At 43.6% G+C, this 20940-nt stretch overlaps 1 protein-coding gene across 1 annotated transcript in view; it reads right to left on the bottom strand.

Moving 5' to 3' along the window:
- The window catches only part of Sorcs3 (sortilin related VPS10 domain containing receptor 3), a 584659-nt gene that overhangs the window by 320335 nt on the left and 243384 nt on the right, over positions 1–20940 (bottom strand). The window lies entirely within an intron of this gene.

The raw sequence follows: 20940 nt of genomic DNA, 5'->3' as shown, positions 1-20940 counted from the left end.
AAGCAAGGGGTCCCTCAGAGAAGCAGGAAGTGCTCAAGACTTTGTGCAGTCCAATGGCCAAATAAGACCCCATTGGGCAGAAGGTCTGATGCTTTAGACCTTCCGGAGCAACTGTGGTCCAGGGTGAAAAGTCAACGACATGGATTGCTTCCAGTGGGTCATCATTCTAGTTATCCTGCAGGCTACCTGCTCCTCCTTTGAGCCTAATTTCTAGTGGACTGGTCTCACTGCTGAAAATACAGGTAAAGGCTCCAAGAGCAAAGGCAGGCAAACTTCTGCTGGCTCCTTCTCTTCCATCCTGCCCTCCTCTGGTGGAGAAGGAAGAAAAGGTGCCAAACGGTGGGACGTGAGTGGTCACTGATCCAACCGCACTTTCCACCTCACCCCTTCCTATCCACCACACACCTCCCACTTTCCAGACCACCCTTGTCTTCAGCTTCCCACCTCCTTTCTGTTGTCACCTTCCTTGACTCAACTTGAGACACTTTTCCAACTCAGGCTTTAGAGGCCAACTTAGTTTTTCGTGTGACCATCTGCATTCTGGATCAATCTCAGTCCCCGACCCTGGCGCTGAGCCTCCCGGGATGTGGGCATCAGCTCTAGGAAACAATGCTCCTTGCCCTTTCATTGAGCCTTTAACCACCTTAGATCTCTACTCTGATCCTACTTTGGGCCACAGTTTAGCTTGAGAAGACTAGTAGCAGAACTACATCATGACTTATCTCCACCTCCAAACATTCTGGCAAATTCCTTGTCTTCGGGCCCAGCTGAAATGCCCACATTCCCTGTCAAGGCTTCCCTAACCCTCTTCCTATACCACTCATCTCTCTTCTGCACCAGCACATTTACCCCGTCCTTCTGCATTCAGGGTGTACTTGATATGCCTCTTTCCTAACTCTACAACCATGTCATGATTATTTCCTTGATGTTCTATTTCCCCAATCACAGGACAAACTCACACTAGGACAAGAAGGAAGTGTGCAAACATTGGCTGCAGCAAAATCCCTTGTAGCCCTAGATCTGCAGCTATCTGGTTGCATGACCAGATGCAAGTCACTTAACCTACTGGAGTCTTAGGTTCTTACCTGAAAGGTAGGAATAATTTAATCTCACATGGCACTCGTGAGGATGCAAAAAATAAATAAATGAATAAAAATGTAATTTTTTATTAAAAAAAAAGAATAAAAGGAAAACTCCTGACAGGATGCAGTAAACAGAAATGACTGAAATGTTGAAACAAAATAAAAATTAAAAGGCATTTGTTCATTTCTTTTCCCTGAAAGGTACAGAACAAGGCCTTACACATCATGCAACAGTCAGCTCGTTCATTCAGTAAAAAAATTTCAGGATCTCAAATTCCTTCCCTAAGCTTCTGGTTCCCTGGGGGCATAGTTTTGCTCCCCAATAGCAGACTAATGCTGCGTCTCCTGCAGCTCTCAGGTACACAGCTCTGAGAACCACTCCCATTCTTGCTCTTTGCCTTTATCTCTTGAAACCAGCTCAGCCTCCAACTCTTAAAGCATCTTAACAAACTTCAGTCCCTAGTGTTCTTTCCATTTTCATGCCATTGGTCTTGCAACAGGTCCCCACTGGGATGCTCTTCTGCCCCTCCCCCACACCCATCCTCCATGTTGTTAACAGGTTAGATTTCACTGGCCCAGATCTGTCCACCTCACTCCTTGGGAGTAATTAACCACTGTGCACATACAGTCCAGCTTCAGCTTCATCTTACATGCATTGTCTTGTAAAATTTGGCTTCAACCTCCCTCGCTAGACCCATTTCCAGCACCTACTGCTCCACATCTCTCTCAGAAGCCTCACTAAACTTTCCTAAATGTGCCCTGTGTTTCCACCGCCATTCACTTCTGCACCCTTCATTCCCTTTGCTAGAACCAGCTGTCCCCACGCCTTCTTCTTCTTTGGCAAATTTCTCTCCAGTTTTCAGCATCTAACTCTAACCCCATCTCCCTTCTAACTTTTCCACGGGGAGCTTAAACAAAATTTCCTTTGTGTTCTCGTGCCCCTTTGGCACATATTTCTATCTTAGCACTGATCCTATCATTTGAGTGGTACCATCTTTATTCTGAGACCTCCTCCTTGACTGTAACTCCCTCCATGCAAAGAAAGTACACAATAAGTAGGTTTTATATTGTTTTATTTAGTCTTTATTTATGAGAGCGAATGAATGAATAAGCTGTTCCAAACACACTCAAGTTTTTACCCAACTACTGAAGTTAGTGGTAACTCAACACATAGCCACACCTAGGAAACACACTTGACGCTTTGGATGCTGGCACAACTGGTGCAGAATGGTACAGGCCAGCAGCATCTAGTGCCAAGGAAGCCTCTGTAATTCAATCATACTAGAATTAATGTTAAATGACCAATTGACTTCCACCCTGGGCAAATGGTGCTCACCAGGGCAATGCAGGAGACAAACCATAATCTTTAGAGGCTGTCAATTGCATACTTTTATTAATCCAAATAAAATCTTTTATAGAATGAATTATTTCTTGATTTATGTTCTTAAGGCATAAAGGCAGCATGTATGGGGGAAAGAACACTGAATGTTAAATATGGAATTCCAACTCCAGGACTGATTCTAAAATGACTCAAAGAGTTTCCCTGGACAAGCCCCTACTCTAAGCCTGTGGAAGAAAAAATTATTCTGACACTTGTTAAAATGGCAAGGCAGACTTTTTTCAAGACCACTGCAATGGTATAAGAACTACTGCAATGGGGATTTGCAGTAGAAGAGAGAAATTGGACTCAATTCTAAATACATCAAGGAAAAGTGGAATTTATAGCCCAAGAATGGGGGGCAGGATCAGTGGATGGAAAATTACTGAGAGGGTAGGATAATTCTTTGCCAATAATCCTAATAGGATTCTTATTAAATACAGGCCAGGGTGATCAGATGTTACCTGGGGGACAGTGGAGGATGAGGACTTTGATCAGATATCAAGGTTAGGGGATTCTCAGACTAACCCGACTTAGCAGGATTCTTGCTAAAATTGGGCTCTTGAGAACATGCCCAAGGTTGGGGCCTCATTAAAAAAAGAGCTCAGAAGAGCCTGACCAGAATTCGGAGGAGAGAATCTTTGTCAAGTTCCATTCTGTCATTACCGCAGGAGGTTTAACTCAGATAATCATACAGCCCCTTCCGTACCTTAAATTTTATTATCTCACCAACATAGTGCTAAGCTGTTTTCCAATGAGAGACTTTCCTCATACTATCTATAGCAAACATCTTGTAAGAGCTAAATTCTCAGGGCTCCCTGCATGACTGATGTCACAACAAACTTTCTTCTAGAATCCAAATAACCCTCATCAAAGGAAGTGTGCTTAGCACCACGCATACTCTCTCTTGCTGCAAGCTGCACGACAAACTCACACTGACTTTGCTATTTTCCAAAAGTGGCTGCTGAGAGTAGGGACTTCCCAATAAAGGGAGCTCTCTCTGTCTCAGCCTCCTCCAGGCCTCCGGCAGTGTCTGCTCATTCGTTCTGACAGAAGCAAGTGCTGATCACTGAACCCACCTCAAGGAGCCAGTGGGCCTATGGAATCAAAGGTGCCCTTGACTCTGTCTTTTCCAGCATGGACACCACGCAGTGCTTTGACCACAGTGTCCTGTGGGCCCACTTGGCCTGAGGTGAGAGGCAGATGGCAGAGAGGTGTGGCCTCATGGCCAGAGACAACTGTACCTGCAGAATTCACTCTGACAAGAAAGCAAACTATCCTCTACTTGGGATCCAGACATCTGCCAGGAAAGAGGGTCATTTAGAGAAGAAATAGGCTCATCCTGCCTGTTGTAAAACTACAGCCTCCCAAACCTTGACACTAGGTTCATAAACCTGAAATTTTCAGATGGCTGGAACCATGACACAAGTGCACAGAGCACCCTCCATGAGCCTGGCACTATGCCAGCTTCCATTTTGAATTGCTTGGTGCACAGAGGTAACCTGGAAGACAATGTGAGATGCGCACAGCCGCAGAGCTCTGGCTTCTGTGCCTTGGCTCTGATTCCTCTGTCTCTGTTCTGCTGTGTGTCCCCCTCTCTCTCGTTCTTCCTGGGTTGTTTGTTTTTTTTTTCGTGAATTATTTCCAACACATGGAAAAGCACAATAAGTTGGCAATCACACGGCAACTACAAGATTTAACAATTGTTTGTGTTCATGGGAAAAATAACCTTTCTGAGTACTTTTACATTCTCATAGGTGCTATTTCATAGGATATATGTGCTGCAGCATGGTCATTTAACCCAATAGTCAGTATCTGTGATACACCCACATTGACACACCTAACCATAATTCATTCATCAAAACTACTATAGAGCATTTCTGCTTATGAAGAAATTGTCCACTTCTCTATTCAACCACTTAAAAATATTTTGGGTTTTTTTTTTTCCCTTTTTAAAATTTGCTAGGATATGTACATGGGAAAGTTAAGTCAGATTCATTCCACTGTGTTTCCTTTTCCCAGACCTAAAAAGAACCAATAAAAAATAAAATAAAATTCCTGAAAAATTGCTATTATAAATGATACTGCTATGAACATGGCTACGTATGGCTTCTTACACATTCGTGCAAGTTTTTTTCTGGGGAGACACCTTCATGTGGAACCACGGTGTTCTATTCTATTTGAAACTCCTCCCCTGCTGGTTATTGACATTTTCTCCAAAGAGGTGGTAACTCTAGAGATGCTGCTCCTCCTCAGCTCCTCTACCTGCTCAGGGACCTGTGCATCTTCTGGATGATCACTCACACTATTCACATACCTGACTTTGCCTGGTGGAGGGGACGTCCTCCCTCTCCAACTTCCGAGGGGTGTGCAGGGCTATTCCAGGATCCTAGTCTGAGCCCTTCAACCACCTGAGCCCTTGTCTCCTCCTGACAGGCATTCAGGAGGCCTCAGCAGTTGTCAGTCTACACCTGCCCTGCCCTGCCCCTGGTTCTTCTCCTGGGGTTCCCAGTGGCAATAGCAGGAACTGAGGTAGGAACATGGAATATTTTTTATCTACCCAGCAAGTTCCCAATCGCCTTATGAACTTTTGCTATTTAAAAAAATGAAGAAAAGAAAAACTTTCTGCCAGTGTAGTCCAGTCAGCCTCCTGAGAGAGCTGAGCTGCAGCCCAGCACCCCTGTTCCCAATGCCGCATTCTCACCAGAGGTGAGAGAGCTCTGGAAGGCTCTCTGCCAGTTCTCAGGGGGCCACCAGATGTTCTGCATCAGGGCAGGCACACCGTTCTTCTGATCCTGTAATCACTCTCCTTTGCTTGCCCCTGAGCCCCTCACCCGCCTTCTTCTCTCTCCTCCTCTTGACCCTGAGCTCTGGAAAACTAAGGCCTCCTCACCTGCCAAGTCTCTCATTAGTCTCTCTGCTTCTTCTCATTGAACTCCTTTCTGTGTGATGGAATCTAAAACTAGCAAATGACCACAGCTGTGATAGTTCCTCTTCCTGTTAGCATTTTTTGTTTCATTTTTGTGTTTATTATCACATATCTATCAGTCATAACAACTATCACGTGCCAGGCTTCTCCTTTCTGGCCATTTATAAGTAGATCTAACTCGGGTTGGCAAAGATTTTTTTAAAGGATCAGATAGTAAATATTTTAGGTTTTGGAAGCCTCTGCCACAACTACAGTGGTCCCTAGCTTACAATACTTTGACTTAATATTTTTTACATCACGATGGTGCAAAAGAGACACACATTCCAAAGAACACTTACTTGGAATTGGAATCTGACCTTTTCCCAGTGATACACTCAGATACTCTCTCCTGGTGCTGAGTTATGGCTCTCAGTCCAAAGATCCTCATGAGGGGAAACAAATGGCACTGTGTCCAGCATTTTCTGGAGAGGTATTTGTGTTTTCATATCCCCTTCTGTCTACAACACACCCATCTGGGTCTCCTACATTTGGTCTATTCAATGCATTTTTTACTTATGAAATTTTCTACTTAGGACAAGTTTTCATGATGTGACCCATGGTAAGTTGAGAAGATTCTATACTCAAATATATCTTGTAACTCAAACCAAACCTACCACAATCCACGAGTGGCCAGGTGTGGCTGTGCTCCAGGGAGGCTACATGTGTAAGAGCAAAGGGGTATAATTTGACAGCTACCACTCTAGCTGACTGCAATGACAGCCCCTACCTCTATCCAGCCCCAGCCAGGCTCCGGCCCTGCCTTGAATCTAAGACAAATTTCCAAAAGTCCTGCCAGGGTCACAGAGGCCCTAGCTCTTCCATCCCTGCCTGGCTGGCATATCAGGTCAAATGCCTGTCCTGCCAGTGTTGCAAGACCACCATAGTCTGCCTTCTCTGCCTCCCATTTCCCTCTCTCTCATGCTGGCTATTGTCTGAACTTTCTCCTTTATGACCCCAGCCCCACACTGATTGCACTGCTAAGACTCTTCCTACAACTCCAGGTCACACCCTATACTGCATTTATATCAACAGCACCTAAGAGTTCCCTGTTTATTCTCCGAATGTGTATTGAGTGCTTCTGTTGTTTCCTGTGATTGCTAAAAGCAAAATAAGAAATGAATTTTTTTTAATCTCTGGGAGTACAGGGCATGGCTTTAAGGAAAGAAAACAAGATTGGAGCAGTGCAAAGACAAGTGGACTCACAGCTGTGCACATTTCTGAACCTCAACTCAGACATCACGGTTGCCGGGGCCTAGGGCTTGCAAGGCAAGTACTCTACTGACTGAGCTATCTCCCCAGCCCCTGCAGTTCAGATTCAACAGTGAGGAGTTAGACACCTCACCTTGCATCTGACAAAAGCCCTGTTCCATAAGTGCCTGTGGCTGTCGTTTTTATGAATACCTCAGATTATATTATCCTTCAGGGCAACCACCTTATTTTCTTTTTCTGATTTACACTCCTTATACTTCATCAGAGGTTAGGCACAAGGTTGCCCAATACATCATTAGAGGACTGCTGGTCACTGTTTCCAGTTGTGAGCATGTAAGAACAATATGGTCCAGCTCCTGGGAATCAAGACCCAACAGCGCTTCAAAGTGCCAGGTCTTGAGAAGCAGCCCGTATTCACTCTGCTGTTTGCGCTGCACCAAGATACGACAATCCAAGCCCACAGGCAATTGGGGCCTCCAGTGTGTGGCAAGCCGCAGCCCACTTCAAGGTCAGGGTCAAGAGTAGCCACAGCATAGTGCCAGACCATCACTTCCCAGAGACTATTTGTGATGGAAAACCACTGATTCTTCCCTCTGGCCTGCTCCCTCCTCATTTAAGGGCCAGTGCCCAAAGCCACATTCAACTGTATCTTTGCAATGGCAGAAGCCCAACTTGACCACAAATAACTAGCCAGATAACTAATTCCAGAACTCAAGCCAAAAGCAAGCGATTGAAACAGCTTTATTCTCCAAGTATGTAACGGTCCCACTCTGCTTTAGAAAAACCACAGGCAGGCTGATGCCAGGACAGAGCCCACACAGCTCCCAGGAACCTCCTCTCATGTAGGACTCCGTGGCTGCATTATCTAGTCTCACAAAGAGCAGCAGAATGATACAAGATAATTAATTCACCTCTATTTTCTCCTGCCCCAGCTACTGGAATGAGAGCCATCACCATGTTCTAAATGCAGAAAATTGGAGCTTAGCTGACTAGAATCATGCAGAATTCCTGGTTTAGATCAGATACAGTGTGGACCCAATAGCAACACCATCACAGACTGGGCCTCATCTGGGACAGAAGGTACGGGTGTGTGGGGTGGGACCAACATGCAGATCCCTGCTCACTAAAGCAGCTCAGTTCAGAAAACAGGCTTTGCTGGGTTGGTATATTTGATAGAATTCAAGAAGGCTAAAAGATCCCAACCTAGAAGCCAAGAGACCTGTCTGTATCATACAGGGAAGGGAAGAAGTCTTGCTGTAGAGATTAAAAAAAAAAAAAAGGAAAGAAGGAAGGAAAGAAGGAAGGAAGGAAGGAGGCATGGCATCCTACAAATCACTGCAGGTATGTTCATGTGAAATGGAATGACAGTCACTTAGGGAAAAGACCAGATAAAATCTATTGTGCATGCACACACACACACACATGCACACAAATATATATGACAACATTCAAGAGTAAGGTAAATATCAAGATTACTGACCTGAGAAAAACCCTACGATATAATCCTAAAATCTTAAAAAAGCCTCCTGAAGAATAATAATAATATATTAAGCACATACAGAGTATAGGCAGATGCAGCAAAACAACATATCTGTGCTAGTAGTATATAAGTCTATATAAAAATGCATTTAGAAATTGAGATAAAAACACAAATAACTGGTAAAAGAGATTTACCTCTGACAGAGAACTGGGGTGGGGTGGCTATATGAACTTGAGTTTATTTGTAACACTGAAATGTTTTAAAACAAAAATATATCCATGTAACCCTCGTGTAGTTAAAAATCACAGCAATAAAGTGATTGTTACTGAGTAGTCACAATGCAGATCAGTAAATTAACACATCTGCAAGGGAATCCTATTATAGATAAGCATTTGGATTCAAAAAGGCAGAGCAACATAATCATAAGAGGATTCATTTCGGAGTCAAGCAGATTTGGTTTCAAATCCAGCCTGTGGAACCTCAGGCTAATTACATAAGTCTCATGTTTCATATCTGCTCAAAGGGAATATAAATATTATTCTATAGGATTTCTGTGATGCTTAAATAGTCCTAATATTGGGGAATGCGTTTCACTGCCGGTTGCTGGAAGACCCCTGATAGACCAACAATAGCATTACCAGAGGACAATGTCTATGCATTTCCGAGCAAACAGCAGCTGCATTATAGACACATAACCTCCAGTGGACAGGCAACTGCCATCTCATTCCCACAGCATCAGGAATCAGCTTCCAAAAGGCACAGGGGGAGAAGGAGCCAGCCTACACATAATCAAAGACAGCCTCCAGCAGGTGGTCGGCACTTACAAATTAAAGTCTAGGGAAAATGGACTCAACTTTTTTCACCAAGTTTTCCTGAGGAAAAAAATAATGAGGCTCACACTAGAAGGTTCCAGACAATTTCAAGAAGGCATCCCTGTCTAGAGAGTAGCTGTTTACCATTTTCCTTTAAAATTCCATGCAGCCAGCCAGGGCCCTAGAACACATGTGTAATTATGTCTGTGTGCACATCCAGAAGCCTCCAGGATAAAATGCACAGCCGCCTCATAGAGGGACGGGAACCGAGGCAGTTTTCGCATCACCTCCCTACCAACCCTCTGTCCCATTCATTTTTAAATATTTTCCTCCTCAGCGATAAGCAAAATGTCTTGCACGTGGAAGGCACTTGGTACTTTCATTAATTATGTGATCCACTGATGCAAGACCCTCCCTTCCCAAAGCCACCAGCCCTGGGGAGAAGAGTGGCTGTTCATCGCACCCTCCTCCATGAGACCTCTGTCTCTCTGGCCTTAGGTTTCCTGGCTCCCAGCATCTGTCACTCTCACAGGGCACTGTATCTGTTCTCTGGAGACATAATCTCTTCTTTTCTGCTCTTAAGTCATTATTTAGCTTCTTGTACACAGGCTTCTTTCTAGAGTCTTCTGAGGCCAAGGGACTAGACTGGATGTCTACTTTAACTCCTCCAACATGCCAGATAATGGCACGCAGGGTTGATACTAAAACTGAGACATACATTCCAGGAACTGAAAAAGTCACACACATAGGTTCCCTTCTGACTGTGAAAATGTTCTGCTGTGAGAGACTAAGAACAAAGCCGATGTTCCTCTGTGCCAGGCCATTTCTATCAGAATCCTACTGGTCAACCAGGGAAGAACAAAGACTATGGGCTTCAACACCGGACACCTCCCGAGCCAGGAGAGAAGCAGTGGAAAGCCCCCCTCACACGCAAGGAGTGAACTGCTGCCGCTGCCCTTTGTGAGACTCTGATATCCCAGTTGTTCCATCTCCTTATGGGCCTGAAGCCCCAAGTTTCATTCATTCTGTCCTTTAAAAGAATTACTGAGTGACTGCCATGTCCCCCGCACTGTCAGTTATGTGACATTATTTAAATAAACAATTGCCCTGTTGGAACCTACGTCCCTGTCTCCAGATGCTCTTGACAATGGGTTAGAGCTGTAAAGCATGAAAAACAATCTCAGTTTATAAAAGCTTTCCCTGGAAAGGCTAAGCAAGAAAAAGAAATTAGCTAAAAACCGGGTTTACTCTCGAATCACAGAGGATTCCTTAAACCATCCCCGTGGCCTTGGAGAAAGGTTCCCTCCAGGATCAGAGGCAGCATTCACCTGAGCCCAAGTGACCTGACTGGTTTGTAGATGGGTTCCCCTGGTCTTGTATAAAAGAAATGTCACACCCTAGGGTCTTTTTGAGAGACAACAATACTGAAAATTTATAGTAGCAACATCTTTAAATACAGAAAAAAATAATGTGCAACATAGATGTCTGCTATAACTGCACCCTCCAGAGAAAAGTTTGGTTAATATTTGGGGATGTTTTTCTCTTAATCTGTATGTGTTTACAAAATTTGAGAGCATTCTTTGTAAGTTGTTTGGGTCCAGCTTTTTCACTTAACATAATATTATCAGCATTCCCCGATGCTGCTCTCTATTTTTCAAAAATATCATTTTAAAAATCTTGCAACACTCCAGGGTATGAAGGTATCATAATTTACTCTAACTATCCTCTTTAGTTAGTTGGTCAGTTTCTGGCCAAAATTTTACATTAAATAACTTTAATGTATATTGCTATATATAAATCTTTGTGGGTATCTTTATTTGTTTCCTTGGACTAGATTCATATAAGTGCAATTACTAGTTCAAAGGGTAAAAAAAAAATTATCATTAAGGCTCTTGTTATTAACTGCCCTACAGAAAGAAATATTCTGGTCATTCTGCATTTACACTAACAATGTTTATAAGTAACAGTTTCGCCGCACACTTGTCAACACTAGGTTTTATCATATTGGAATTCCTAGACTTAAGTAGTTTAAGATACCAAAGGGACATACACATTTGATGCCAAATCATCATAAAATTTGTTAGATCTTAATTGTGTCCTCACACCAGAATATACATTACAAACTTTTATGACTTGGGAGTCTGTTGTACTTTTAAAACACTATGGAAAACCCCAAGAGGTTTAATTCACATGTGTTATGTCTAATAATATGTATCATATTAGAAATTATCTCTGAGAAAAGTTTTTATCATTTCTAAATTTATTTAAAAATAACAGTAATAATATAATCTTATGAAGAATAACTTCGTTCCCCAAATAAAAACAAGGTAGTAAAAGAAAACTGGCACTGTTTTACCTGTTTTTATTTGTGTGCACAAAAGCTCTTTAACATCTGGCTTCATAAAAGTCAACTAGATTCTCATATCTGTTTCAGCATCCAATCTGTTATGAGAATACATTGTCATGCAGCATCTAGAAAACTCTACTGTATACTACCCGTGAGAAAATGAGAGTTAAAATGGCAAATCATATTTTATTACTAGAAAATAGTTTTGTTTTCATTAATCTCCTGGAAAGAGTCACAGAGAACCCCCCAAGTATTCCAGAGTAGACCACAAACTGGGGACTAATGTTCTATGCCAAACCACTTCCAGGACCCAAGAGAACTGGAACTTACAGTCTCTTTTTTTTTCTCAATCTATGAAGTTCTCACAAATCTCTCCTCACTTCAAATATCCTTCTTCTCCAGACCCTTTAAAGTCCAACTGCAGCCTTCTGCATGAAGCCTTTGAATCTACCCTGCCCTCAAGAGACCTTTGCTTCCTCTGATTCCCTCTGGTTTTTCTCTCTCTGTAGGACACTTAGGTCTATACCCTCTGATTTCCATAGTCTCTTGCCCCCACCCCAACCATCAGCTTCTTGAGATCAGGGGTCAAGACTCTGGCACATACTTGGACTGAGTAATTGATTTCTTGGAAGATGGTCACCCTAAATCACAGTGACATTTCAGTAACTAACATCTGCATAGTGTTTTACACAAAACACTTTCTCTTGAAATACTTTAATCTCAAAGTGGCCCTCTGACATAGATATTTCATCTGTCATAAAGGTGAAGAAATGGAGACTTGCAGAGCTAAGCTACAGTGCTAGAACCTGAATCCAGGTCATCTGATTTTAAATGCCACATGCTGTCCTTCAATACCTTGTCAATAGCTCCAGCCATCGAGCATCTGCTTCACAAGATACCACATAATAGGGTTTCATGGACTCTCCATTCAGGGGACCTTCATGGACACTTCCTATAAGGAGCATGTTGCAGGTAGTACAAAGAGAACATCGGGAGTCAAAATTAGGATAGAATCCCTGCTCTTCCACTTATTAGCAACATGACAACAGGAACACTGACGACTTTCCTGGGCCTCAGTTTCCCTAACTCTAATAGGCATAATAATCACCATTAGGCAGGGTTTTTAGGAGGAGTAAATTGGAAGAGCCACACGATGCAAAGTGCGAGAACCAGCTCAGTTCCAGGCTCTGTTTTCATTTCTTCCCATGCCTGTCTTGCCTTCATTCTCTATTTCTCCTGTCTCCCCAGGGAAACAAGAACGGTTTGTCAAAATGAAGAGTGGCATTACCTATAATCTCAGCTATCTTACTATTAAACAGAAAAATATTTTCTCCCAGACACCTGAATATTGGCATCTTTAGAACATAGATGCTATGGAAAAAGCAAACAGTATACTTAGAAAAATAGGATGAACATTTTTACCCAAAGACCTTCACTGCCAAGCCACGCAAGAACCTGCAGGGGCCTTGATGCCGAAAGTCAGGGCCCACAGCCTCCCTCCTCGACACACACAGAGTGACTGGAACCCAGCACCTGTTGTGATATGAGCTGTTCCCCTGAGGGAAGGTAGTGATAGGTCAGGTAAGTTAAGGGGCTAAAAGGGGTCAGAGGCCTGGTCAAAAACAGAGTCCCTCTGAGACAGTTAATATGGCAGGACTGGAAGGAATGTGATCCTATTGACTGTCTCCAGTCACTCACACTTAAGCATTGTGAAGCCCTATTAAGTTCTAGTCTATTGGATTTGTGAAGTCTAGTTACAGACCCTCCTTGTTTCCAACTAAAAACAATGCTTCAGTTTCTCATTCCAATGAGAGGTTTGGAATCAATGACCTCAAAAGTTCCTGCTGTCCCAACACTCTGTGCATCTGATCAACCTCCAAATGGTTTCTGGCTCATTCCAAAATGCAGGGTTATGCTCCCAGGATGCAGACCCCTCACCACTGAGAGGTTACTGAGGTCCTGATACAACTGTGTAAGCTAGAGTAATGCCTCTGTAAGCACACAGCTGCCCAAATGTTGGCCAGCCTGGGGACCACTAATCTAGGCACCAACAGGAACGCTGTCAGAAAGAATCACAAGGTTTGGGGGAGACATGGCCATTTCTCATTAAATAGCTAGAAAGCAGGACACGGGCAAGTCCTGAAGGCCAAGAGCTAAAACACATCATTCAAAACCCTGAAAGTGGAGCACCAGGAAATGGTGCTCAAAATGACATAGCACATCAGTGACATTTTGATATAGCCCTCCCCTAGAGAGACCGGAGTGAGGGAGCAGCGTGGGGAGGAGGATGGGGAAGGGAGCTCGAGAATGCTATTCAATAAAACTCTGCCAGGACAAGAACCCTATGAAGTCTCTAGTGCTTACTCCCTGGCACACGGCAGGGACTCAATCACTATCTTTCATAAATAAAAAATTAAGGGGTAAATAAGTAGGACCAATGCAGTTAGACAAAATGCAGTAGACTAGTAGTTAATCCCAAATGCAGTAGACTAGTAGCTAACTCCACAAGTTTTTAAAGTCAGAGACAGGGTTTTAAGACCTGGATTCACCCTTTACTAGTCCTGGGGTCAATTAAGCTCTTCAAACTTCAGTTTTCTCATCTGTCAAGTACACTGAGCTGCCTAAACTAAGCACCTTGTATACTTGTTGGAGAACACAGTGAGGAAATGCACATAAAGTACTCATCTCAACATCAGGCACATCACAGGTGCTTCATAAGTGGTGGCCATTATTAAGATGATGACAATGACAGCAACAGTGGCAATGGTTAGAGCAATGACAACATTTATTAGCAACAGAGAAGATTAAAGGAAAGGAGATGAAGAGGTGGGCTTTGAAGCAAAGACTGATTATTGGAAAGCCAAAGGAAGACAATGAGTGTGTCCAAAGGCTGGGAACCTGGAAAATGCAAATATTTTCAGGAGATAATTAAGGAAAATGGCCAGACCAGAATGAAATGTTCTTACATAGGGGGAGTGAGTTCAGATAAGCAGAAAAGACCAGGTGGAAGCTCTCCAATATCTGCTAATGAACTGGAGCTATAAGAAATGAAGACCTCAAATCTCTTTCTTAAATTTTGTATTGGTGTATTCTAATTATACATAATAGCTGGGTTCATTATGCGATATTTGTCCATGCACATAAAATAATTTGATCAGCTTCATTCCCCTCAACCTTCTCTTAGCCTCACCTCCACTCCCCCCTAATCCACTTGCTCTGCTCTGTTGATCTCTTTTATTATTATCATTGTCACTATTATTATTTTAATTACTGCATTATAATTATATGTGAAGAGAGACCACTGTGGTGTATTTGTACCACAGACAAAGACCTTACTTAGAAGATGGAAGGACCTACCATGTTCTTGAATAGGCAGAATCAATATTGTCAAAATAGCCCAAGTACCAAAACCAATATACACACTTAATGCAATCCCCATCAAAATATCAATGATATTCTCCACAGAACTAGAAAAAATGGCCTTAAAATTCATATTGAAGAGTACAAAACCCAGAATAGCCAAAGTGATTACTGAGCAGTAAGAGTGATGCTGGAGGCATTGTAATACCTGCTCTCAAATTATACTAAAGAGCTATCATAATAAAAACAGCATGGCATTAGAAAAAAAAAGACATAAAGACCAATGGAGTACAGTAGAAGACACAGAGACAAATTCACATAATTACAGTTATCTGATCCTTGACAAAGATGTCAACAATGTATGTTGGAGAAAAGACAGTGAAAAGACAGTCTTTTAACACATGGTGCCGGGAAAAACCAGATGTAGAAGAATGAATCTAGATCCATATCTCACATCCTGCATAAAAAATCGACTCAAGGGCTGGGGAGATAGCTCAGTTGGTAGAGTGCTTGCCTTGCAAGCACGAGGCCCTGGGTTTAATCCCCAGTACCGCAAAAAAAAAAAAAAAAAAAAAAAAAAATCAACTCAAAGTGGATCAAAGACTTCCTTAATAAAATTAATCATCAACTTCCTTAATAAAATTTCAAAGTATCTTGAATAGAGACACAGGGCCTGCCTGGAAAGACTAACTTGTTGGTGATGTGTCTGATGGTTTGGTGATGTACATCCTCCCAGAGGTAGAAAGACTGGTCAGGGATTCGTGTCATTAGCCTGAGGAACAATAGGTTGTAATAAACGAAAATGGATCAGAGAGAAGAAATGCCAACTGTTTACTGGATTCAGGTAGAGACAAAGGAAGAGGAGGAACATAAGCCCAAGTGCCCAGGAGAACAGTGTCACCTCTAACAGAAACAAGAGTGGAGCCAACATCTTGGTAGCAGATTATAAACTGACTTTGAGGACAAAGAAAAATGTCCTTGGCTTGGATTCCTAAAATCAAAGGCTGAGTCTGGAATTGTGAAGCTCAGGAATGACTGATGGAGTGCTCTCAGGCAGAAGCTAAAGGAGAGAGGGAGGCCTGAGGGAGAGGACAAACGCAGATGTGACTTCATGTAAAGTCAGGTCCACAGGGAGCTCAGTGCAAGAATCTCCCCACAGGCCTGGCCCACTGCAAGGAGAGGGGCCCGGGGCTTTCGGGGCCCATTTCAACTAGTTATTGCCTATCCTAGATAGAGGAAAGTGGTGACCCCTGGAGAAGGTCACAGCACTGACAGCAGCTGACAGACAAGTACAAGAGCATGTTAACCTCAGGCGGTGCACCTAAAACACAGCATGCTTCCATTATATTATGACTGTCAGCATTAGGATGACGGCGAGATGTCCAAGATACTGGATGGATGGAAGAAAGCAACTTTGGGCCACTGCGGTTCTCAGCTGCGGTACGGCTTCTGTCCAGGAGTGTAGTTCCCTGCCCCTCCATTTCCTGACCTACTTTGTGGAAGCAGCCGAAAGCTAAGTAGTTGTCATTTTCTGGGTTATCAACATTGGCCATGTAATTCATCAGAGGTGCAAGAGCATAAAAGAAAAGTTAGGTGAGGCTTTCTAAAAATGGGAAAAGTTAGGCAGTTTCTATATTAAGCACCTGAATATGGATGAGAAAACCTGCTCCACTTCTTCCAGCTCCTGACATTCACTGCTAACTCATGTATCCCTGGACCGGGACCCTCTGCCTTGGATGTGGCCTATCTGAAGTGCTAGTCAAGACTTCCTTATTATATGGCAGAAGTCTTGCTCAAAACGTGTATGTAAATCTGTTAGTTTTAATGTGCGGGGTAAGCAGCACTATCTATTTAAGAGCTAAATGCTAAAACCCATAGTAAAGAATGACATCCCAATGCATATTTCTCCTGAAATATCAGGCCTGCACTACATAAAACATGCTTAGATTTTATAGGAAGCTGCTGTTTCATGCTTTGACCGAGGAATCCATCAACAGATGTTTAGTGAGTGTCTGGGGTGTGAAGGGCACTATGCTGGATGCTAGAAAAATACAGCACATCTTGAGAATAGTAAACAGACATTCTGGCTAGAGAACAGATGAAGGAGGAGGAGGAGGGCTAGATGTGCATCACAGAGCCTGTGTGCATTTCACGGAGGTAACTAACTGTAGTAGCCCACACCACCAGATTTCAGTGACCTAGCACCATGTTGGTGTACTTTTCACATTTAAGATGGGCCAGTGGAGAAAGGGGAGCAAAGAGAGGCATTATTCCATGCACTGCGTCAGAGACTCAGGCTCCTTCCACATCAGGGTTCTGTCTACTTCCGCAAGATCTGAGGAATTCCAATTAGAATGGTGGGTGGGAAAGTAAGTGAGCGTGAAGAATGATAAAGTGTTTGGGCCAGGTATGAAAGTGGCATCTCTCAGGTCGAGCCTCCTTCATCAGCCAGATTTCAGTCATATGGCTGCACCTAAGTCAATGAGGCTGACTAACAGTCTAGCTGTTTTCCCTGGGTGAACGGGGAACAGGTTTAGGGAATATCTTGATCAGTCTCCACCACAGGAACATATGGTTCAAGTTCCAGAACTTTGAAGTTAGAACTTTGTCTCACACATAAAAGAGCAGCTAATGGTTTACTGTCCCCCAAGAGGTTCTGAGATAACATGAGACACCCAGAAACACATCCCACCTGCCAACAGAAAAGGAACCATGATCTGCGGAGTACCTACAATTCGTTCATTTGCCAAATATTTATGTGGTGTCTGCAAATTGCCTGACACTATTCTTGATGCTCAGAATACCACACTGAAAGGAAACAAAGAATGTCTTGGCACTTTATATTTTTACTTTTATCCCAATGTTTCAAGTGAAGAATTGGGTCAGAGAGGCCAAGTGATGTGCTAAGCTTCACTTATTTATAAGGGTCAAAATGAGTGTTTGAAACCAGGTCTCCTCACCTTCAGATCTCAGTCAGACACACTGACTCTCAGGAAACTTCACAGAGCCAGCAAGGCTGGCTGCCTGAAGGAAGGACCACAACCCAACACTAAAGCAGGCTCTTCAGGGAGGTAAAGAGCAGAAGTGCAACCAAGGAAATGGACCCCCTGATTCCCACCTGGGCCAGAAGCCATGGGTGGGACTAAGGGAATGTGAGAGCTCAGCACCAGCTGCAGATCCCCACACCTTGTGCTCAGTGCTGAGGAACCATTCAAATAATAGGGGCCAGAGCAAACCTTGCTCAAAAGTACTCCCTTCCCTCAACTTTGCCACCTCAAGGAACACCATGTTCTGCACTCACAGGGGAAGATAAAATGGAGTGCTCTCTATAGTTTGGTCACCAAACTCTAAAATTACCCTGTTGTTCCATAAGTTACCAAACCTTCAAATGGATGCACAAGTCATTTGGTTGAATGTACTGGATTAGCTCCAAAGAAATTAAAATCCTAGATGAAAATACACCTATTCAACATGAATACTCTCTTGCCCTTCCTGAAGAACACCTTGATGACTTCAACCCTCTATGAATGGCCTTCTGAAGCATTAGTAAAGTCGCTCTTAATGGCTGGATATGCTGAAGTTTCTGATCTCAACAATGTTCCCCAATGGCCTGTCAGGGCCCAGAATTTCTTATCTAAATATGCATTCCTTTGCATTAATTAATACATATTCCTTGAATTCATTATGGTTACCATTTTGGTGGCAACCCCCTGGGAAGGAAGTTAAATGCTCAGTGCCTTCATGTGAATTATTTTATTAGATAACCGTTCTGTATGAGGACAGGAGCCTAGAATGGAATGCAATATGATAGACTCAGACTTTTCCTTCCGAGACAAACTCTGTCTGAGAGAGTTAATTTACTCCAGCTCCTAAAGCCCCCAAAAGCTGGGAGTGCCATTGCTTTAAGATCCTCAGGAATGGGAGTTCAGCGCATTTGCACATTAAATGTTCTGACCAGCCCTGATCGGCCTCACTGTGTGGACAGCACCTGCATACAAAAGGGTCCAGTGCTAAACCCATCACCTCCCTAAACTTCTTTTCCATAATTGCAGTCACAATCCCTGGTACCTCTGATCAGTACAGAAAAAACTTTTTCCACCTGAGCAGATAGCACACTTTTAGGCTCTGTGGGGTCTATGGTCTCTGTGAGAGTAATTCAACTCTACCACTATAGCACAAAAGGAGCCAAATGGAAACAAATGAGGATGGCCCAGTTCCCACCCAAGTTTGAACTCATCTTAATTTTAAAGTGGTACAATGTACTATTTGCCATATTTTTCCAAACATTTAAATTTATGAAGACTCTTCTGAACTCACAGGAGGATATGTAAACATTCAGCCTGTGGGCCACAGTCTGCTGACCCCGGCCCTCATCCCCTGCCCACGTGCTTCATCCCTGTGATGGGCTCCACTCCCTCTTGGATCACACAACTGCTCTTAATGAAGTAGCAGCACCAACACTCCACTGTCCTCTTAGACCAAAATCTGTACTCATACTTGGAGTTCTGCCTTCCTTGGGCTGCCTCTCTCCTCAGCCCAGGGCCTGTATCCTGCTTGGCATCTGTCCTTGGTGGCTGGCATGCCCACTTGATTTAGTGGCAGTACATCAAACAAAGGAGCTGCCAAATGCTGCGATTCTTCATGCCTTAAAAGATCTGCAGTGTGAGGATGGCCAAGCTGCACTCACCCAGTGGCTGAGCACTCCAGCTCCCACCTGGATGGTGCCCAAGCTGGGCCTCTTCCAGAGGGGATGGGAAGGATCCCCCACTTTACTTCCATTGCCACAAGACCAGCGAGGAATCGTGTGTCCTACCAAGAAGAGACTGACACCTCCAGCAGGGGAAGAGGCACCAAATCCCTCCTGTCAGTGCAATCTGGCTGGGCCTAGGGGGTTATCATCATGATGCTCAAAGCAACAGTGTACCTCCAGGTTGGAAAATGGCAACAACAAAATGGATCTCGCCAGATAGATGACTCCCAGTAAAGGGGGATTATACCTAAGGGGAAATGGAAGAAAAATATTTATATACGTGTAGAGGGAGATATTATCTTCTTCTCCAACACATATTTTGAAGTTACAAATCTATGGTTTCCATTTATTCCCATTGGAGGAAAACACAAAAACTGCTGAGATTTATGAGCAGTGTTGTTTATTTATAATCCAAGAACTCTCCTCATACCATATGGTTGGGAAATTTACAGAGAGACAAAGTGAGAGGAAATTGCCTGCTTAATTCAATGGCCTTGGCAAAGCTAGCAGGCAGGGAGAGCACCCAGACTCTGCCCGCAACCCATGTGTAAGTATGTCCAGGGGTGGAGGCATGCACAGAGGAGCAGAGGGAGCCCCTGCCTGGGCAGCAAAACCATAGCTTGGTGCAGTGGAATGAGAAGAGCCATGAGATCAGTTGAGGGAGCTGGGCTCTGTACCATGCATGGCTCAGGGTGGAGATGCAGACACAGAGAAATGGAAGGCAAAGGAGAGGGGAGCTGAGAGCTACCAGAACAATAACATTCAGGACAGGTAGGTAAGACACACAGTGTTTGAGAACTCAGAAGGAAGCGCACACCAGGCTCTCGAACACCTTTGCTCCATTTTATCATCCCTGTGTCAATGGGAAGTAGGAAGAAGTTTCTGAGTCCATCTTCACTGGCCAGTCTTAGGGCTTTGCAAAAAGAGGCTCTTACTTGCACCACCCTTAAGGAGCAGAACAACAAATACGTACCGGATGGTCACTTTCTTCTGCTAATTTCATGGGAAGGAAGGAAAACACCGGGATTAAAGACTATAAATGCAAATGAAAGCAGTGCCCAGATGTGGGAATGGAGAAGAATGAAAATAAAAATACCCGACGGGGCAGGAAATGCAGCCCAGTTTTCGAACACTTGTTTAGCACCTGAGAGGCCCCAGGTTTCACCCCTAGCACTGGGCGAAAATGGCACAGTCCACCAGGCCCAGCACAACCTCTTTGAGGAAGCCCTCCCTGATGGCTCCTGTGCAAGATGCTCCATCGTGTCCTAAGTATCCACAGTCCACAGGAACTGTCCTGCCACTTGTAATGGTTAATTTGAATTGTCAACTTGATTGGGTTAAGGGATGCCAATAATTAAGATAATAATAATAAATCATAATTATTCTGGGTGTGTCAATTAGGGCCTGTCTAGGAATGATTGGCATATGGAATAGTGAACTGAAGTAGAGCCCCTCCCTAAGCTGGGCAGCACCGCCCAGTAGGATGGTGGCTTAGATGGAATAAAAGTTGGAAGAACAAGGAAACAGATGCAGATGCAAGTTCAACTCTTCTTG

This window comes from Sciurus carolinensis, chromosome 5, assembly GCF_902686445.1.
Source record: "Sciurus carolinensis chromosome 5, mSciCar1.2, whole genome shotgun sequence".
NCBI classification, from domain to species: Eukaryota; Metazoa; Chordata; class Mammalia; order Rodentia; family Sciuridae; genus Sciurus; species Sciurus carolinensis.
This window is presented reverse-complemented; position numbering and strand designations above follow the sequence as displayed.